Here is a 20,243-nt window from a genome sequence, read left to right as displayed (position 1 = left end):
AAGAAATCAAAACCGAAATGCTAGGAATATGGACTTCATCTTACGTCAAGCGTTTTCCCCTCCATTGACGCCCATAAAGAAAAGGCTTAAAGTCCATATTCCTAGCATTTCGGTTTTGATTTCTTGTCAGGTAAGTCTTTATGGCCAGATACATTCGCGAGAAATTTGGTGATTTGTGGTGACTGTTTTAATACATTAAGTTGCGTTACGCATTTTCACATTAAGCGTTTTAGAATGTCCCGTGGCAGGTATCCCCTTCTATTGCCCTAGGGAGGGTTGTAACCCTCGTCTGTATATTAATAAAGAATAATCCTTCTATTCCTGTCTCATGTATCTGGACCTCCCCAGCAATTTAACGAAATTTGGTGGCAGCGGTTACAAGTGAACCCGTTTAAGTTTAGCGCTCATACTTCCGTCCATATGTTTAAGACCCACCTTGGCTGACTTAGCTGACATGTCCTGATTTCATAATCTTCAAATTTGTAATCTTTTCTCCTTCATCTAACTCCATGTTTTTAACTTCTTGTCATTTTCTTGCCGTTTGACTCATAGAAAATTATCAGACTTAAATGACACGTCAGCCTGTGCAGACAGCGATTTCAATGTTTTAATAAATTGGCCAGCAGGTGGGGGCAGTGCTCAATTTCATTAATGCCATTCAGAAAACTTTCAGGCTTTATGTCTTAATGAACAGCCTAGAAAAGGACAAAGCATTATATTACTGATGCATACAGCAGATCCCCAACTCAGGCTGTGTTGCATATTCTTAACAGTGCTACAGTATGTTCACACAGCCAGTACAAACAAACTTGCAAGATCTAGACCAGGGGTCACCAACCTTTTTAAAACGGAGAGCTACTTCACGGGTACTGAGCCATACGAAGTTTGATATCAGTTTTAAACGCCCTCCTAAACATGTCTAAACTTCATGCATGATAAACATGTTTTAAATGCTTTTTTATATTCAATTTCAAATCTATATAAATGCAAATGTGATAGATTAGAAACAGGACAAAATAAAATTTTAGATGATGTTCGCTGGTGAGTTGTGCTATTTTATAGAACAGGTCCACGGGCAACTCATGTGGTCATTGGGGGCATCCTTGGGGCACCATGTTGGTGACCCCTTATCTAGACCTACCACATCAGGTAGGAAGGTGCCTATTTCTACCAACTATTCAGACCATCAGACCCAAACCATACATTCAGTCATGCACAGGCACTCCACCAGAGGGCTCTACATTCTGTCCTACATCTGCTCACCTGTTAGACCCACACTCAGTCTCCATCCTGATTTCTACCTACTACTCGGACTATCTCACCAAAACCAGTCCTGTGGCCTGTTCTATGAAGCGGGGTTACTGGCTTATTGGGGAAACTTGTCGGATTTCTTGATCGGGACCTTCAACTGCTCTGCCATAGAGAGCATCCTAACATGCTGCCTTACGGTCTGGTATGCGGGCTGCTGGTGGCCTCCTACCGCTCTGCCATAGAGAGCATCCTAACATACGGCCTTACGGTGTGGTATTCGGGCTGCTGGTGGCCTCTATGACTTTTTTTGTAGACAGTCCATCTGTGTGGTGCTGTTTGCACGAATTGTTTTGGGAAATGCACTTACAGTTTTGCAGATGTTAAGGGTGATTCCAGAAATGCATCAAAGCAACTGAGGAACTGCAATGTCACTGTACAGTTACTTATAATGGGCGCCAATGTAATGTGTAGAGTGGCAAATAAACTGATTCACCATTTACTCTCATGTACATCACTTAAAATGCTTGTTTTAAATGCAAATGTGTGAATGTAAATCTAAGCAGTAAAGCTACAATTTACATTCTGTTTGCATGGTGGAAAGAACATTTAATCTGCCTTTTAAGTGTGATTAGAAGATCTAATGCCTGTGTGCTTGTAATAAGATGGTCGCTGGTTCAAACCCAGCCACAGCACATCTCTGCGTCCTTGAGCGAGGCCCTTAACCCCCAGCTCACTGGGCATCACTATGGGTGGCTGCCCTTCGCAGACAACTTACTCTGTTTACTCTAAAAAAAAGAGAGCAAGTTGAGAGAGAAGTTAAGACAATTTCTCCACAGGGACCAATAAAGTATCAATTATTATTACTGTATGAGAGACTGTCTAATATCAGATAGATAACAGACTCATACTGTGCTGAGCTTGTCTGAGAGAGATGATTAGCAAATGCTCTCCCACAGTATCTCAGCACTCTGTACAAAGAACTTTATATGCTCAGTATCTGCTCCTGTTTATCTAATTGTTCTCATTTTAACTGGATGTTAAGGAGTAAATTAATAAACGTCATGTAAGTGCACATTAAAATGCTTTTTCACTGTTACTTAAGTTCCCATGTGAACAGCCAATCAGATCAGCCTGATGTGTGTCTCTCTGTTTCCTCTCTGTTTCCTGCCCTTTCATCCCGACCACGACCATGATCTCTCACTTAGCAGCAGAGCAGTTTATTCTAAACAGTGGAAGCACAAAAATGTTCAGACTCTTTGGTCTTCTCATTTTCATTAGTAAGGCCCTATAATATAAATTATTTTGGGATTTTAATATTTTCATTTATCTGTATGATGTGATCAGTGGAATTTGGCCATTTAATCTGCATCATAGTTAATAGTTATTTAGATTACTATTATATGTCTTATTTGATTATGATTTTTTTTGTTTTTCTGTTTTTGCAGACACTGCACTGACTACAGATGTTGTTCAGCCCAGTCACCTGATGAGGGTTCAGCTTGGAGACAGTGTGACCCTGACATGCTTCTGTCAAGGAGAAACAACTTTTGTTACTTTGTTTAAGCAAGCTGTTGGTCGGAAGCCCCAGCCCATGGCGAAAGCACTTCTCTACGTACCTGGTGAATTTTACAAGGAATATAAAAGCATAAAACGTTACTCCTTACTGAATGCAGAGGGGAGTTTTAACCTCACTATTTCTAACGTGGAGCCGTCAGATTCTGCAGTGTATTATTGTGCTGCTGTGTTTCTTCATGAGGTCACCTTCGGGAATGGAACCTTTGTCATAATCACAGGTAAATGAGATTCCAACTATTTTCATATTTGCTTTATTATAATGTCAGTAAGATTATTCCCTGCAAAATAATTTTGACAGTTTAGTTGTTTGTCAATATAAAATTAGCAAAGATACCTTATTGTCTGCTTTGTTCCATAAATGTTTTTCTAAACATCAAACAAAAATCATTCATTATTATTATTATTATTATTATTATACAATTTGTTGCATTTTGCTTGCTGTCAGCCAAAAGCCTAACCTTCTCTTTATACAGATGTTAATGTTACACATTGCAGCCTCTTTAAAACAAATAACATAAAAAAATGTTTGAGTTGTTATATACAGTATAGGACTGTGCAAAAATCTTAAGCAACAAAAGAAAATTATTTTTGACGTTATTTATCTGAGCAGTCAGTGTGTATTCACTCTGAAAAAAAAAATGCATGATTTAACATATGAACTAGGGATGTGCACCATTCAGAACTGATTTGAGAATGAAATTCTCAAATACGTATCCTAAAATTCAGGATTTTGAATACATATATGAACTTGAATTTCAGTTCATTTTGTTAATCTGAATTACATTTGAATTGTGGTTGAAAACAGGTTGTGGCATTGAAATTTATATTTGAATTTAAAGAAGAAGAACGAAAAAGGGTTTGGATTCAAATTCAAGTTCATATACGTACTGTAGGTGTAGCTTTTAACTAAAATATGAACTTTAATTTAAATATGAATTATACATAAACACATTAACATTGTTATACATCATTGTTATAAAAATGTCGTTTTGTAAAGAATTAAATAATGCAACATTTGAAGTGTCACCTAAAATAATAATTATACTGTCATTTTGTGCACCATGGTGGATCTGCTCATAGGAAGAGCTGAGTGTCTCTCCTTAAAAGTCAGTGTTGGCTGCAGTGACGGCAGTTTCTAACCTAAGAAACGTCCCAAACACTTTTCCTGCATCAAAAGTCAAACTAGTCCCTATTCCTGCCATGAAAGGTTCACATAATGTCACCGATACCTGAACCAACCATGTTTATCAGAGGATGCCAACCCTTTGGCTGCAGCTTTCTCTGCACACGCTGAGAGAGTCTTCAGTGTAGCAGGAAAAGATTTCAGGCCAGAAGATTGCAAATTAAATCATGAAACCTTTGAAGATATTATGCTGAATAAATGTAATAATAATGAAAAATTAGCAATGTGTATTGGAATAAAGCATAATTGTATTTGCCATGACGTTTTTGTCACACTCGATCGCGGGCAGAGCGGCGATCGTGCGGGCGAGCAGGCAGAAACGGGCAGACAAGCCGTAATCAGGGCAAACAAGGGGTTTATTAAGAATAACGGGGCAGGGAACAGAAGACGCCAACTAACATCAATGACAGACAACGGGTTAGTACAAAACAGGAACTTAAATACATGGAACAAGGCAGCAGGAAACAAGACACGACTGGGCACGATCAGGAAATCACACGTGGGTAATTAGGGGGCGTGGCACACACGAGGAGCGGACGGAGCGGGTGTCACAGAACCCCCCCCCAAAGGCGCGCTACACCGGGCGCGCCCAGGAAGGGGGCGACGGACGGGACGAGGGAGAACAGGACCTGAAAGACAAGAGCAAAAATCAATGGGGAACCGGGAACAAGACAGACAGGCAAAACTGACACAGAGGCAGGAGCCAGGACAGGACACTACACAAGACAGGAAAGGCCGACAGACAGACCAGGAAGGGAGAAACAGCGGGAACAGGAGGAACAAAAGGACCAGGAGTGAACGAAGGGAACAGAGGAGGACGAGGAGCAGAGACGGGAGGAACAAATCGAGGGGGAGCAGAGACAGGCGGGACAAAGAAAGGGGAAGCAAACGAAGGAGGGACCAGGGCAGGAGAGAAGGGAGAGAAGGCGGGGGAACAAAAGGGAGCCCGTGGGAGCCCCAGCGGGCGACGGGCGGCAGCCGGAGGGGCCGCAGACGGCCGGGAGGCCGGAGCCGGAGGGGACCTCGGAGGGGCCGAGGAGACAGGGCGAGGGACCCGCGGAGGGGCCAGGGAGGAAGCAGGAGGGAGCACCGGGGAAGGGGACGAGGGAGCAGGAGGGGCCCACGGCGAAGGCCCGGAGGAGGGGGGAGCCGCAGCAGGCGGCGACGTCCGGTGGAGGGCCGGAGGTAGGGGCCCCGCAGGCAACCGAGGAGCCGCCGTCGGGGAGCCCGCAGGCGACCGACCAGGCACCGGAGGGGGGAGCGAGGCAGGGTGACGAGGCATCGGAGGGGGACCCGTAGGCGACAGCCGACCCGGAGGGCCAGGACCTGCAGGCGCCAACCGAGCCAGAGCGCAGGCGAGGGAGGGCGAGCCAGGGGGCAGGGCGGGAGGGACCCCAGTCCGACGTCTGTGTCCCCTCCCTCTGCGGGACACAGACATACCGACCCCCGGTCGGGGTCGATGTCGCCGGGGTGAGGGTGAAGGAGTCACAGGAGCGGGGCCAGGGACAGGAGCGGGGCCAGGGACAGGAGCGGGGCCAGGGACAGGAGCGGGGCCAGGGACAGGAGCGGGGCCAGGGACAGGAACTGGCTGCAGTGGGGGCGCCTGCCCGGGAGCTGCAGCAGGCGGCTGCAGTGGGGGCGCCTGCCCGGGAGCTGCAGCAGGCGGCTGCAGTGGGGGCGCCTCTGCAGGAACAGGAGCACGGTCAGGAACAGGAGCTGGCTGCAGTGGGGGCGCCTGCCCGGGAGCTGCAGCAGGTGGCTGCAGTGGGGGCGCCTGCCCGGGAGCTGCAGCAGGTGGCTGCAGTGGGGGCGCCTGCCCGGGAGCTGCAGCAGGCGGCTGCAGAGGGGGCGCCTCTGCAGGAACAGGAGCACGGTCAGGAACAGGAGCTGGCTGCAGTGGGGGCGCCTGCCCGGGAGCTGCAGCAGGTGGCTGCAGTGGGGGCGCCTGCCCGGGAGCTGCAGCAGGCGGCTGCAGTGGGGGCGCCTGCCCGGGAGCTGCAGCAGGCGGCTGCAGTGGGGGCGCCTGCCCTGGAGCTGCAGCAGGCGGCTGCAGTGGGGGCGCCTGCCCGGGAGCTGCAGCAGGCGGCTGCAGTGGGGGCGCCTGCCCGGGAGCTGCAGCAGGCGGCTGCAGTGGGGGCGCCTGCCCTGGAGCTGCAGCAGGCGGCTGCAGTGGGGGCGCCTGCCCTGGAGCTGCAGCAGGCGAAGGGGGCTGTGCAGGCAGCGAAGGCGGCTGCGCAGGCAGCGAAGGCGGCTGCGCAGGCGGCTGCACGGGAGCGGGGTCCGCCGGTAATGGCGGCTGCACGGGAGCGGGGTCCGCCGGCAATGGCGGCTGCTGCTCGGGCTGAGCAGGGGCTGCAGGCACAGGAGGCGGCTGCTCGGGCTGAGCAGGGGCTGCAGGCACAGGAGGCGGCTGCTCGGGCTGAGCAGGGGCTGCAGGCACAGGAGGCGGCTGCTCGGGCTGAGCAGGGGCTGCAGGCACAGGAGGCGGCTGCTCGGGCTGAGCAGGGGCTGCAGGCACAGGAGGCGGCTGCTCGGGCTGAGCAGGGGCTGCAGGCACAGGAGGCGGCTGCTCGGGCTGAGCAGGGGCTGCAGGCGGCGGGACCGGCAGGTCCCGTGCGGGCAAGACGGACGTGGTCCCTTTAAGTGCCCGGGGCACACGCGGGATAGCGTCCCGCACCGCGCGGGCCCCCTTGTTGGCCAGCCGCTCCGGCCGGAAGTAGTACCGCTCGAGGGGCGGTAGCAGCTCAGCGGCGGCTGGGTGCTCTCCCCGGACTGGGGAAGCTGCCAGCGCAGGCAGCTTAGCTGCGGTGATGACGTCGAGGTCAGCCGGGGAGTCCTCCAATTCCCCGGTTAGGAGAGAAGCGGGGATGAGCGCGCACGCTCCCAAAACGATTGCAGGGGCGATCGCGTGCTTCTTCTTCTTCTTCTTCTTCCTCTTTGTCACGGTGTCCGCGGGAGGCTGCTCCACGTCCGACAGGACGGACGGCTGGGGAACAACCTCCGGGACGCACCGTGCGTCCAGCCCCAACCTCCGCGCTGTTAGGCGCTGAACCAGCTGGTTGAGGTGGGAGCGCACCTCTCCTAGACGATGCCCGTCCTCAGGTGAAGACATCGCCAACAGGAGGTCGCAGCTTCGGTTGGCTAAATCCAGCGCGACGGGATCCTCCCGAACGTCGGGCTGGTTCAGCCAGTAGTGTACCTCATGCAGCAGACCGAGACGTTGGCTCTCGGTCTGCTGCTGTGCCTTGTTGAGTTGGTCTGTCATTCTGTCACACTCGATCGCGGGCAGAGCGGCGATCGTGCGGGCGAGCAGGCAGAAACGGGCAGACAAGCCGTAATCAGGGCAAACAAGGGGTTTATTAAGAATAACGGGGCAGGGAACAGAAGACGCCAACTAACATCAATGACAGACAACGGGTTAGTACAAAACAGGAACTTAAATACATGGAACAAGGCAGCAGGAAACAAGACACGACTGGGCACGATCAGGAAATCACACGTGGGTAATTAGGGGGCGTGGCACACACGAGGAGCGGACGGAGCGGGTGTCACAGTTTTGCTTTTCGCTGTAGTGCTATGGTTGAACGGAAAAACTTACTTTTGTGTGCATAAGAAAATAAATAGGAGGAACTACGAAACCAAGTAATTCCTTTTACTATGTATACTTTTTCTTTAATGTTAAAAGATAGACAAACTAGTAATGGGCAAACAGCTCTTCGGCTCTTGAATTAAATTATGCAGGTACTACAGCAAAATGCTCAAAAATACCAAAACACATCAAGAGCTAAATATGCAAAAACAATAAATACCTTCCTGTGGAAAAGGGGCAACATAAACCAAATGTAAAGTCACGAAAATCATGAAAATATAAAGTACACTTTACACACTTCATTTCTTTGAATTGAAATTAATTATATTCATCTACCTTCATACATTAATACAAGACATTATATGATTATAATGTTTGTTATTATCATATAATTTTTATTTAGGTATTATGTAGGTGCAGTTAATGTATAGTGTTACCTGATATATACTAATAAGCAGTAATACAATAAAAAGAGAGAAGAATGTCAGCTGTTCTCCAAGAAGTTACTGATTTCTTGGATGGCTAGAAGAACATCGATTCAGTTCCCAAAAATCTGTAAGAACAATTTTTGAGGATCTGTATTTTCCATTGTTATTCTCAAAGGGCTGTCATCATGACTATTTTGCTTTTCAGGTAAAGACTCCAACAGCAGGACTGTGGTACAGCAGCCTGTGTCTGACACATTGCAGCCAGGAGACTCTGTGAGCCTGCAGTGTACGATAGAGACTGGGAGCTGTGCAGGAGAACACAGTGTTTACTGGTTCAGACATGGATCAGGAGAATCCCTTCCTGGAGTCATTTACAGCCATGGAAACAGCAGTGATGAGTGTGAGAAGAGCCCTGAGGCTGGATCTCCTACACGGAGCTGCGTCTACAGCCTCCCCAAGGGGAACCTCAGCCTCTCCGATGCTGGGACTTACTACTGCGCTGTGGCCATGTGTGGGGAGATGCTGTTTGGGAACGGCACATAGCTGGATATAGATGGTAACACCCAGTGTGGGGAGATGCTGTTTGGGAACGGCACACAGCTGGATATAGATGGTAGCACCCAGTGTGGAGAGTATATCTGCTTCAAAGTTTTATTTAGCTTATTCTGCTATTAAGACATTTATTTCTTTTTTTAATGTAATGAATTTTCTAATTTAAGTGCTTAAATTAAATTACACAGATGTTAATTTAATAATTATCCATCCATCCATCCATTTTCCAAACCGCTTATCCTATTGGGTCGCGGGGGGTCCGGAGCCTAATTTAATAATTATTTCAAATATTAATATCCATCCATCCATCCATTTTCCAAACCGCTTATCCTATTGGGTCGCGGGGGGTCCGGAGCCTAATTTAATAATTATTTCAAATATTAATATAAATTGTTAAAATGCAAAATACTAGAAGTTCATGTTAAAAATGGACTATTTACAAAACAACTGCTGTAATGTGTTATCGATTTGATCTTTAACTAATGTAATGTAAGCAAATGGGAAATGTGTCTCTATATCATTATGCTGAAATCTATCTCTTTGTTACAGGCTTTCAGAAGCTGCTGGATCCTCTTCACTCTGGCTTGCTGATAGTTTTATCTTGCAGCATTATTCTGAACGTTGCTCTCATTTGTATAAGATGTAAACTGACCTGTACACACTGTGCAGGTACGCTGCCCGGCTTTATGCACTCAGAAGGACAAAATGTAGATTTTAACAAATTATAGAAATATAAAATTGTTTTATGATAGATAACATTTTCATATTAAAACCACTCTTGCAGGTAATACAGTTTTAAAATCCATTATTAAATCTCACCTTATTTATATAAACCTTTTTGTACTGTAAGATTTACATTTTTGTATTATATCTTTCATATTTTGCAAAATCTATTGAAATATACATGTTGCAATAAGTTGCATATCAATAACTTTTATTACCAAGATCTCCTTTATAGCAATTTTATTATATATGATATATGAGAACAAATGACACGTATCCAAACATGCACACTTAAATTGACAGAAGTCATTTTTACTTTCATTTTTGAGACAAAAAGGATGTTGATTGCTTGAAAATTCGGAATGTTATCTGACCACGGTATGATACCGTGCGAAATTAAATAATATATTGATGTGTTATATATTTTAAACAGATGAAAAGAACAGTGATATATCAAAAGTGGAATGGTCACGCAAGCAAGTATGTAATAAATATTTCAAATTACAAATCGTCAGTAAAACAAATGAACCTCAGACTGATTTCCATCCTGGGATCAGCATTTTAAGTGCTATTTGTGAAAATAGGTAATAGCAAACCGATTTGATCCATCCAATTCTGCCATCTTTGTCTCCACAGTGCCATGACGAGGACACACTGAATTACGCTGCCCTGAACCTTAAGAAGCCAAAACCCAGGAGACAGAAGAAAGACGGGAATAATGACACTCTGTATTCTGACCTCCGCTACAGAGATTATGAATAAAGATGCTTCTCATTCATGTCAGTCACACAGAGTGTTCAGGGTGTAGCTTTAATAATGTTCAGAGGAGGGCAGGGGAGCCAGTGCTTCTGAGACTGAATCACGAGATTTTACGGAGCACCGGTGCTGAGTTTGGTGTCAGTGTGTTTGGGGCGCATTTTTACTGGAAGTGCAAATGTTCAAGCCAGACTGGGGGCTGAGGGAGGGGGAGAGGGGAGCCACAGAGATTATTTCTTCATGGCATGGGGGGGAATAAGCGGCTTTAATGTTGTGGAAAGGCTGAGTTGCTGCAATCAGTTCTTTGATGTCACACATGCTTACTTGTCTCCCTTGTGTACCATGCTGAATGGTTTGGGGCAAACGCACAGGGACTGATCGATTATATTAAACAGATGAAAGAAACTGAATGAAAATTTCAAGTGTTCTTAAATTACGTTTTTCATTTAATTGTGTGTTCTGGATGTATTTTTGAGTATATACATGTACCTGTATATGTACCTGTATATATACCTGTGTCGTTAATAACGATGTGGATAATTAAGAAAGAGGAGTTTTGTTTCTTGCTCCCTGTCTTGTTACTTGGCTCACAAACATACACACACATAGACACACACACAAACATACACAGACACACAAACACACACACACATAGACACACACACACACAAACACACATGCACACATGCACACACACACACTGCTACGGCTCTGTAAGAACACTACCATGCTCTTTTGTGTGAGTGGGGTGGGGGGTGTTAAATAAGATGAAAATGACAATGGCTGTACTTTTGTTATGTCAGTTGTGTTTCTATAGTCATTGTATCATATTCCACAAGCTTTTTATTCTACAAGATGTACAAGCCAGTCAGTGTATTCAGTGGGGTGTTCAGGAGTCATTAGGTTCTGAAAAATGTCTTGCATTTAAAACATAATGTACTTTTGAATACTTAAGTATTTTTAGATGCAAATACTCCAGTACTTTAACTGAAGTAAAAAATTAACTGAAAAACTTTGAGTATTATTTGACGAGGAGTATCTATACTTAACTCAAGTAGTGAAGTTGTGTACTTTGTCCACCTCTGTCCAAAAGTGACATACAGCTGTAAGCTGTTTGGGTTTGTTTTGTCTGCTGAGTGCTTCTCTGCAGTGCTGCAGATGTTTCCACTGGTTAGATGCAGCTCAGGAAGACTGACCCACTGACTGCACTGTGCTGGACTCACTTTGCAAAGAGTAAAAACCACACAGACAGAACAATATCTGCTTCTTGTAAGACCCTGTTTCCTCTCTACCTCACCCAGGTCACGCTTTCAAGTATTCAGCCTAAGTTATTTTATCCAAACAAGCCACCATTATTATTCATGCAGCTGGACATTTGACTGGAGCACATGATTGCTACATATCACTACTGTACATGGAACGGAATGTACAGTTTTCACAACAGAACTTTAGAAAAGCAAAATTCTCATCAGTCCACATCTCTAACCACCACACATCCTAGGGCTCCCATTTATAATGGTACATTTTTGTTTTATTCACATTCTTTTTCATCACACAGATAAACACCATCCATTAATCTTACAGCATGTATCCTGGTCAGGGTGATGGGGACGACACCACCTATATCGAGTGTGATTTAAGGCCAAGACCTTAAAAGGGAGAGTCAAGACTGAGGCTTGTTACAAGAGCAGTGGGGCACAAAACAACAAACAACATCATTATGAATGTAAAAGAAATGGATGTATATATAAATATAGGGTAATAATAGAAACAAAAAATAAGAATATATTACATACAGCGGAATATTATAGGAATATTAAAATTAACTTATACACAATCCTTAACTTATACACAATCCTATTGCATGTAACATTATTGCTCATGTGCCAGATATTAGCCTCCCAAAGGAAGCTGCCACACAGGGCATAATGCACTGGCTCAATGCAACACTGCACATCAGTGAATAAGGAGGAACAATATTGCAGATCAGCAGCAGATAGAAACTGTATCAGAAGACAGTGAACAGGGGAAAAGTTCAATGAGCAGAGTGCAGATTATAAAGCCTGACTGCTGTGGGGCCCAATGACCTGCGGTACCGTTCTGTCACACGCCGGGTGTCTGAGTCTCTTACTGAAGGAGCTGCCCTTACGGGCCTCCATAGTCTGCTGGGGGGGTGAGAGGTGTCACATAAAATTGATGACAGCCTTGTTATCAGCCTGCTCTCATCCATCTACTCTACAGTGCCAAGGGACGCTCCTCCCTGATGATGAGAGGAGTCTAAGCATGTGGACATTTGGGATAATGTGAGTTCAGAACTGGATGGTCAGCTGTACGACTTCCAGTCTGTAGGCAGACTCATCACCTTCAGTTATGATGGCAAACACAGTAGTATCACCTGCAAAATTCAGGATCTTCACTGGAGCAGCAGTGATTTGTGTAGAAATTGAAGAGAAGAGGGAGAGCACAGAGCCTGGAGGAGCTCAGTGCTGAGGGTCAGCGTGTCTGATGTGTGCTGTAAGCATACAGATGTCCTGCATTTGTGGAACATTTTGTTTGTGCTGCTGTTTATATGTGTTGTTGACACTGCAGTCAGTAATTTTCCACTAGCAGTCTCACCTCTGCATTTTACAGGAAGACTGACCGACTGAGAGCAGGGTGTTTGTGTCTCTCTTCTCAGTGAGCGAAAACCACACAACCATCAGGTCCTCAGCTCAGGCCCACTGCTTCACTAGAAAAACCACAAAGGGTATTTTTATCTAAAAGTGGGTGAGCAAATGAGATGTTATTGACAGCATGAATTTGTCTACTAACATTTTAAATTCAAACCTAAAAAGCAGTATGTCCAGGATGTCAGTAATTACATTTAGTCAGTATGAACAATTTGGGTGCAATAATATAGAATAATGTAGAATTTTGCATAATTCAGTTAATACCAGTAAGATACCGATCATTAACACTATAAGGTCATGTTGCTGAATCTCATTGTTAAAGTTAAATGAATCTACGCATTTTTATACACACAAGACTGTGCTTAGTTCATCTTACAGTCAAAATCACACAGTGAGGCAAATCTGACCATCTTAATTGTTTTTGCTTGTGTGGAATGGCATCCCATGCAGGCCTGTGCTCTGTGCTTCCTGGGACAGGTCCCACCCTCTCCAGACCCCGATGAGAATTAGTAGTCGCTGGATAAAAGATTGACAAAAGATAAAAATACAAAAGTCATTCTTGCTGTCTAACCTCTGATTACTGCATGACATTTCTGATTTCTGATAACTGATAAGTAGAAAATATGTTTAGTCTCTTGCTTGGTGGTAAGAAAAAAGGAGAACCACAAAGAGCACAGTCATTTTCAAGGTTATTTCTCACTGGTCAGTGTGAAAGGCTGCGTCATTAATATAACGCCGGGCTCAGCACAGTGACTGCACCTGCGCTGCACTGTAGAACACAAGCCAGGCTGCAGACCATCAGCCCTGAAAGTTAAAACAGGACTCGTATGTGTGTCATGTGGTGTTTAATAAAAATTTACAGGACAGAACATAGTGGATTCAGTTTCCTTTGCTCTTACACTCCCAGTCCAAAGTGTGGCCACGACTGCTGTCAATGCATCTGTCTCTTTTTTCACCTTAATTTTTCACCTGTGTTATTCACCTTAATATCAAAAGGCTCCAAAGCAGTACAGTAATGCAGAACAAATATTGTAACTAACAAGGAAGTGGGGAGGTAATGGACAGAAGTGTTGGTTTTTGGTAACTCCACTCCTCTGACCTCCACTGTAATTTTAGGTTCCTTGGAACAATATTGTAAACCAGTCATCACACACCTAGGGGTTAAAGTCGACACCAACCTTAAGTTTGACACTCAGATAAGGTTAGTTGTCAAGTCAAGCTTTTTACAATTGAGGCAGTTGGCCAAAATAAAGCCAATTCTTTCTAGGCAGCACTTTGAGACAGTAATCCACTCTTTTGTCACTACTAGTTTGGACCACTGTAACGCCCTCTATGTTGGGGTTAGAGGCTCCACTATTGTTCACCTCCAGAAGGTTCAAAATGCTGCCGCACATGGAAATATGAGCATGTCTCCCCCATTTTAGCCTCACTCCACTGGCTGCCCGTACATTTTAGGATTCATTTTAAAATTCTGTTATTTGCTTTTAAAGCCCTCAGTGGTCTTGCTCCATCTGACCTCTGTGAGCTGCTTCACCCTTACACCCCCACCCGCTCTCTCAGGTCAGCTGATCAGCTGTTCCTGACGGTTCCTAAGACTCAGCGTGAGCTTAGAGGGGATCGAGCCTTTGCAGTCGCAGCTCCTAAAATGTGGAATGACTTGCCTTTTCACATTAGAGAGGAATCCCCTCTGTCCGTTTTTAAATCTCTTCTAATCTCTTCTCCTTCACCTTTGACACATTGTGAGATGTTAATTTTAATAGTAAATCTTATTTTAATCTTAGCCTTTTCTTTATTAATTAATTGATTTTTTTAAATTTTTATTAATGGCCTTTTACTCACATTGAATGTTTTGGTTTTTATTAAATTTCTTTTACTTCGTTTTTAAGTGTGTGAATGTTTTTATTTATTCCTTTGTGCAGCACTTTGGTCCATAAGGTTGTTTAAAGTGCTTTTCAAATAAAGAGCTGGATTGGATTACATTGGAAGATGGCTCAACAAATCTCTTTCACAGAATGTAAAATTCGACAGAGGGCGCAAGGTGACATTCTGTCAGGGGCCCAGAATTTTTAGCTACACCTCTGTGTTACTGTGTTTTTTTTGTTCTAGCCATCAATAACTCTGGAGTTGCTATATCGCCACCTGGTGGTGAAAAGATCAGACAAAAATATGTACACATGTTACCAACAGTTTGAAATTGAAGTGCAGAGTTAACAGGTTTAATTAATCGTCCCCACGGATGCCAGTCATGAAATTTGAGAATTGCAAATTAAAACACAGGAAAAAATCAGGAACACTACAAGATAAAATATTTAGCAAACACTCAATGTGCATCCAGGGTGACAAGGGACAACTGGAGGATGATATGACAATCTGACAGTGACATTCACAGCACTTTATATGTTGCCAAAAACAGAAAAGGGGATTAAAATCAAGAATCAGAAATCATGTATGAGGGTGGGGCTGCTTGGTGGTGCAGTGATTAGCACTGTTACCTCCCACCACTGGGACTCAGGTTCGAGTCTCCGCCTGGGTCACATGTGTGGGGAGTTTGCATGTTCTCTCTTGCTAAATTGGCCGTAGGAGTGCATGTGTGTGTGAATGGTGTGTGAATGTGCCTTGCAATGAGCTGCCCCCCCGTCCTGGGTTGTTCCCTGCCTCGTGCACAGATCCTGCCAGGATAGGCTCTGGACCCCCCGCGACCCAGTAGCATAAGCGGTTTAGACAATGGATGGATGTATGAGGGTGAGTCACAATGACGACAGCTGCTCTGTTGACTTGGTCCCAGGAGTCGTCAGCGTTGGTCTGCCGGGGCCCCCGTCCTGTCTGTGGAAGCACCCGTCTTGTTGGCTGTTCTCTCTGCCTGGGCCCCCTCTCCTGCTGCCTCACGTTTGGGTTGAAGTGGCTCCCCAGTGCTTCTGTAAAGCTCTTTGTGTATCTTAGAAAAGGGCTGTATAAATGTAACATTCATTCATTTATTCAAGGTCCCAGCCAGAAGAGTGCAGTACTACACTGTCCCCCACAGCCTGAATCAGCTGGATGTTATAGGATTAAGACACTTCCTGCATTAGGCCATTTACCCTCAGTGTATTTCCATACCCTGACAGGATGGATGACAATACTATGGCCCTAATTTTCAATACACAGTTTTCACAGGAGTCTCACCCTCATCCACATTCTCTGCATTCCTTATCTCATGCTTCTTTGCCACCCGCATCTCCTCTGCCTGCTTTGTCTCATTTTCCCACAATTGAAACACCGTCCAATTTGTCTCTGTTTTAGTTCTACCACATTAGTCCCTGAGCAACCAGTCTGATCCCGTTCCTCTAATTTCAGACGCATCTGGCTTATCTGATTGGGACTGAAGCTGCTGTTACTAGGAAAACCACATTCGTCCCACTGGGGCAGGTCTGACACCGCGTCCTTCCCATATGTCTCCCATAATTGTTGTACAGAATTTCAGCTGGAGTTCTTTCCCAGAAGCAAGTAATTTCACTTTAGCACCTGTTCAGTAAAAGTCAAGTAGGTCTTTAATGTTATTTTTAACTTTACACAGTTGAGTATAGTACAGTTACAAAAGAAACTGTTTCCCTCGGACCAAGGTGCTACTTAAATTAACAGAAGACTAACACATACCAACCTAGCAACATACTGTATGGTGCATAATGAGCAAAAACTGTGCAAACATTGCAGGACAGTGCAAAAAGAGAGGACAACTGACACCAACGAGCACAAACAGCACAGTAAACCCAGTACTGAGAAGGCGCAGTTTGGTTGTCCAATGAGGTAGCAATAAAAATAAATAAAAGTAACTGTAAACATGGCGACAATAAGATAAAAAATAGTAGTTAAATAATAAAGTGTGTTAATGAGTGTATGTGTGTGTGGTATCAGATTAGTCCCTGAGAGTTCAGTAGTCTGACGGCATGGGGGATAAAGCTGTTTGAGTCTGGCTGTAAAGGCCCGAATGCTCCGGGACCTATTTCCAGAAGGCAGGAGGGTGAAACGATAATGTGAGGGGTGGGTGGGGTCATCCACAATGGTGGTGGCTTTGCGGATGCAGTGTGTGGTGTGAATATCTGTGATGGAGGGGAGAGATATGTTAGGGTTATCTTCTTCTGAAGATGCGCTGGAAACAAACCAGTCTCTGAACACAGAACAACACAGACAGCTGTGATGACGTTTTACTTGCTGCAAGGTGTAGGGAATCCACTTGCAGAGTCTCCGCAGTTTCAGCAAAATGATGGTTTATTGAACAGCAAAAATAATACAATGTAATACAGTGTAGAGACACACCGGGTACTGAAAGGCAGCTCAGATACAAATTGAAGACAGTTCTTCACCCCCCTTTATACCCAAAAAGGCCCTCCCCACCAAGGTGTTGTGTGTAGGTGTTGTGAGTGAATTTACATATAAAGAGTGACCCCCTGGAGTGTGAGGATCCTGAGACAGGGATGGGACAGGACAGGGTGGAGACTTTTATGATCATTGTAATTCAATTCTTATCACCTTATCTTATCCTTATCACCATAGTGGTGCCAACTGGAACCCCCATTCTCTCCCTGGCTTCCCCCATGATCATAAATTCCTAACATTGTCTGCATTCAAATGATCAACCAAGAACCTTGGGACATTTTTACCACTTTTCCTTACAAAGGGAAGCCCGGTCCTGACCTCGAGGTGTCAGCCTCTCAGTCGAACTCAGCCAACTTCGAAAGAGTAACTCCCCTCGCAGTGTCTTTTATTGAGGTACACAAACAGGATATGCAACTGACATTGAACATTGTTTGTCACCATATATGGGGTGGAAATATTCAAGCGACAGTTCTTGAGACGTGTTATTGCTCAATTAAGATCAAGCTGCGGCAGGGTGTTGTTTCTAAGCGTCTAGCAAAATGATGATAAAAAAAGTACATATTTCTCTAACACGATACTCCCAATGATTTTCTCACCTGTCATCACTATCTGTTGTAGGGACTTGTGATCTGAGGCGACACAGTTCTCAAAGCAGACCGTGATGCAGCTGCTCAGGGTGCTTTCAACAGTTCCCCAATAGAGTGTGAGAATGGGAGATGGGCTTTTCTGAGCTTCCGTGGAGAGTAGAGGTGCTGCTGTGCTTTCCTTACTATGGAGCTGATGTTGAAGGACCTGGTGAGATTCTCCGCCAGATGGACAACAAGGAATCTGGTACTCTCTACGATCTCCACAGATGAGCCATCGATGTGCAGCAGAGAGTGGTCACTCTGTGTTTTGTGTTCTTCTAACGTCAACAACCATCTCTTTGGTCAACATTCAGAGACAGGTTGTTGGCTCTGCAGCAGTCCGATAGTCATCACACTTCCTCTTTGTATGCTGAGTCACCGTTTTTATTGATGAGACCCACAACAGTCTTGTCATCTGCCTGATGTTGATGATGGAATTCGAAATGTGCATTGCTGCTCAGTTGTGAGTCATCGGAGTTAACAGCAGTGGGCTGAGCATAAAGTCCTGGGTTCCTGCTACAGCGTCTGAGCAGTTGCCTTCGTCGCCCATAGCTCCTGCGCAGCCCGAGCAGCCGCCTCCGCTGCCCCCTGCGGCCCCAGAGCCCGAGCAGCCGCCGCCTGCTTTGCCCGTAGCTCCTGAGCAGCCGCCTCCGCTGCCCCCTGCGGCCCCAGAGCCCACGCCCGAGGCGCTCCCTCCGCCTCAAATGACTGTGCCCCCTGGGGCTCTTGTTCCTGGCCCCACTCCTGTCCCTGACCCAGCTCCAGACTTTCCTGCCCTAGTCCCCGAGGAGGTCCCGGACAGTCTGACCACCGTGTGTGCCACGCCCCCTGATTATCCACGTGTGCTTCCCTGATCGTACCCAGCTGTGTCCGATTATTTTCAATCAGTCCTGTCTATTTGAGTTCATGTCTTACTAGAGTTCAGTGTCCGTCATTGAAGTCCGTCTGCGTGAGATGTTTCCTGCACCCCGTGTTCCTAATAAATCCCCGTATCCTGCCTGCCTTGCCTGTTTCCTGCCCGTCCGCCGCTCCCGTTAAATGGCGATCGTGACACAAGGCACACGCACATCAAGTACCAATGCAGCAAATACAGATGAACAATTTAGGAGGAATACTAGTCAAAGGAAGGAAGAAAAGCAGCCCACCCTATCTCATGGTCACGGACACAAACATCAGGGAGTGTTATGAAGAAGACATCACACTTAACACCATTGGTTTTATGCAGTGAATTACACCAGAGAGAGTTTTTACATTCTAGCTGTGTTACGTAACATTCCTCAGCCTTCAGGTTTTTTCCACACAATGCACGACATGCAGGGGTGCCAAACAAAACAGCGGAACTGCAGTGTAGCCAATTATTTGTTTCAGTAGTTTTAAGAAAACTAGAACATAAAATGTTTGTTTTACTTAGTCCACAAAAGAGTTTTTACCTATCTTAGTGTATTTTACATCACATACACTCTCGGTCCGTTGTGGAGTCCATCCCACTGTAGTTGGAGAATGCTGCCATCAGTCGCTTGGTGTAGCACTCGCAGGATTTACCAGGCTCCTGTTTAAACTGATGCATCATGCCCCAGTCCATGCGCAGGAGGACCAGTCTCTGAAGGGCTGTCGCATGGTGAGGCCTGTTCTGCCTGGGGTCCAGCAGGTCACTGGCAATGTCCTTCAACTCACAGTGGGCTTGCGTTCATAGTGGGGTACCGCAGGGTTCGATTTTAGGACCACTATTGTTCCTAATTTACATAAATGATATGGATACCAATATATACAGTAAACTGGTGAAATTTGCAGATGACACCAAGGTGGGTGGTGTAGCAGATACTGAATTAGTGGCTCAGCAGCTACAGCGGGATCTTGATTTAATTAGTGACTGGGCCGATACCTGGCAGATGAAATTTAACGTCGATAAATATAAGGTACTCCATCTAGGGAGCAGAAATATAAAGTACAGGTATTTCATGGGTGTCACTGAAATAAAGGTAGCTGATCATGAGAAAGACCTTGGTGTGTATGTTGATGCTTCCATGTCCCATTCTCGCCAGTGTGGGGAAGCAATAAAAAAGGCCAATAGGATGTTGGGGTATATCTCCAGGTGTGTGGAGTTTAAGTCAAGGGAGGTAATGCTAAGATTATACAATTCCTTGGTGAGACCTCACCTAGAATATTGTGTGCAGGTTTGGTCACCATATCTTAAAAAGGACATTGTGGCCTTAGAAAAGGTGCAGCGTAGGGCCACAAAAATGATTCCTGGTCTTAGAGGAATGTCATACGAGGAACGGTTACTTGAGCTAAATCTGTTCAGTCTCAAGCAAAGGAGATTGAGGGGGGACATGATCCAGGTATATAAGATTCTAACAGGTTTGGATGCTGTTCAACCAAATAGTTACTTCAGCATTAGTTTAAATACACGAACTCGTGGCCATAGGTGGAAATTAGCGGGAGAACATTTCAAGCTGGATTTAAGGAAGCACTTCTTTACGCAGCGTGTAGAGTATGGAATAGTCTTCCTGATAATGTAGTGCAAGCTGAATCCTTGGG

At 45.5% G+C, this 20,243-nt stretch overlaps 1 protein-coding gene and 1 long non-coding RNA gene across 2 annotated transcripts in view; one reads left to right on the top strand and one right to left on the bottom strand.

Annotated features, from left to right (window-relative positions):
* The window catches only part of LOC125707665 (H(+)/Cl(-) exchange transporter 7-like), a 112,780-nt gene that overhangs the window by 59,468 nt on the left and 33,069 nt on the right, over positions 1-20,243 (bottom strand). The gene's annotated exons all lie outside the window — the stretch shown is intronic.
* On the top strand, positions 2,379-10,160 carry LOC125707688 (uncharacterized). Its single transcript, XR_007382338.1, has 6 exons — positions 2,379-2,528; positions 2,697-3,044; positions 8,232-8,582; positions 9,128-9,247; positions 9,735-9,781; positions 9,938-10,160. It is a non-coding gene; the product is annotated as an uncharacterized LOC125707688 (long non-coding RNA).

Source organism: Brienomyrus brachyistius, chromosome 14 (assembly GCF_023856365.1).
Source record: "Brienomyrus brachyistius isolate T26 chromosome 14, BBRACH_0.4, whole genome shotgun sequence".
In the NCBI taxonomy this organism is placed as follows: Eukaryota; Metazoa; Chordata; class Actinopteri; order Osteoglossiformes; family Mormyridae; genus Brienomyrus; species Brienomyrus brachyistius.
This window is presented reverse-complemented; position numbering and strand designations above follow the sequence as displayed.